Source organism: Apium graveolens, chromosome 8 (genome assembly GCF_009905375.1).
Source record: "Apium graveolens cultivar Ventura chromosome 8, ASM990537v1, whole genome shotgun sequence".
Taxonomy (NCBI): domain Eukaryota; kingdom Viridiplantae; phylum Streptophyta; class Magnoliopsida; order Apiales; family Apiaceae; genus Apium; species Apium graveolens.
In genome coordinates, this window is record NC_133654.1 from 66,339,723 (window position 1) to 66,341,591 (window position 1,869).

The 1,869-nt window shown below is 37.1% G+C and overlaps 1 non-coding gene across 1 annotated transcript; it reads left to right on the forward strand.

Moving 5' to 3' along the window:
* Positions 1 to 243: 243 nt before the first annotated feature.
* Positions 244 to 350, forward strand: LOC141681090 (small nucleolar RNA R71). The gene has a single exon (XR_012558532.1). It is a non-coding gene; the product is annotated as a small nucleolar RNA R71 (small nucleolar RNA).
* Positions 351 to 1,869: the final 1,519 nt, after the last annotated feature.

Below are 1,869 nucleotides of genomic sequence, written 5' to 3' on the forward strand. Positions count from 1 at the left end.
GTCAAAGCCTTAAGCTGAGCAGCTATAGTAGTAGTTGCATCTACCTCCAGAATTCCTTCTACCTTGCCTTGAGGTAGTATTTGAGTTGGGTTCTGGTATTCGTTGGCAGCCATCAACTCAATCAATTCATAAGCTTCATCATAACTTTTAGCCCATAAGGCTCCTCCTGATGCTGCATCGAGCATGGGTCTAGAAGTAGCACCCAATCCATTATAAAAGTAGTTAATGATCATTCAGTCGGGCATTCCATGGTGATGACACTTTCTAAGCATCTCCTTGTAGCGATCCCAAGCCTCACATAAAGATTCCCCAGATTGATGAGCAAATTGAGTAAGTGCATTTCTGATTGCAGAAGTCTTCACCATAGGAAATAATTTAGTTAGGAACGTTTGAGCAAGATCCTCCCATTTGGTGATAGACCCTAGTGGTAGAGAATGTAACCAGCACTTAGCTTTATCCCGCAGAGAGAATGGGAAAAGCCTCAACTTTAGCATCTTCTGAAATTCCATTGAACTTGAAAGTATCGCAGATCTTGATGAAATCTCTGATGTGCATGTTGGGGTCTTCTATCAGAGAACCCCTAAACTGAACTGAATTTTGTATCATCTCAATCGTGCTTGACTTGATCTCAAAGGTATTAGCCGAGATGGCTAGTCGGACAATGCTAGACTGAATATCATTAATCTTTGGTTGAGAGTAATCCATCAAAGCCTTCGTATTCGCTTCTGGTTCTCCCATTACAATAAAAGCTTCTTCTTCAACTTTCTCCTCGACAAGAACTTCTTCAAAAACTTCCTTAGCTACTACAACTTCTTCTTCAGCTTGTTCCAGTGTTCTCTTACGAGACCGACAATGCATATGCATACACGCTCGCTAAAGTACCTGAAACACGACAAGAAAATAAGTAAGTAATAATGTACGAGTCAATGAACTTTAATGACCACTGATGACAAACACATAAACTAAAAATTAACACCAAGTCCCCGGCAGCGGTGCCAAAAACTTGTTAGGACGAAAACACGCGCTAATATTCACACAAGTATACGCGATCGTAAGTAATATAGAATTATTTCTAGTTCATTCCCACAGACACTGGTTTAGGTTAATTTCAATCAATGCACTTATGCAACAATAGTATGGTTATTATCCAATGCTAAGAAGAATATCAAATTGAGGTTGTTTATAACTAAGAATTAACTAAGAAATTATAGTAAAGAACATTAACTAAGAGATTAAAAGGATTGATTACTATATGACACAAACATGGGATTCTAACTTCATTACTACTTCATTCAATAGCCTTTTTGTTCTCAACCTTAGCATGCAATGGTGATGACACTAATTAGATAACACGAAACTAGTAAACACCAACTTTCGTTGTACGACTACCCTACTATCAGTCATCCATAAAAGAGATAGAAGCTGAATAGATACCAATTATATTCAGATCCTATATATCTATAGAATTTGACAACATAATGGTTTAATGCACAAGTTATCTATCCTGATTATATATGTCAAGTAAGATGGTTAAAATTACCTACGAATCATGCATATCACATACATGAACCTATGCTAGCATGGCAAGTTCTAAACCCCTATATTCACTTTCGCTTCAATAGAGATTAACACGCTATCTTATAAGTTCACGACGCTCATAAGATGAATAAGCACAACCTATACTAGGATATCAGACAATCACCACACACTAAGGCATCAAAACATATTAACTAAAGAAATCCATAAGTAAATCCTCTAGAACCCCACGATAACAATTAGCCCATAATCGGACTCATCATCAACATGGGTTCCGATGAAAGCATGGTATAATAACCGTAGTCTTTATACTGAATAAATAATAAACCAAGT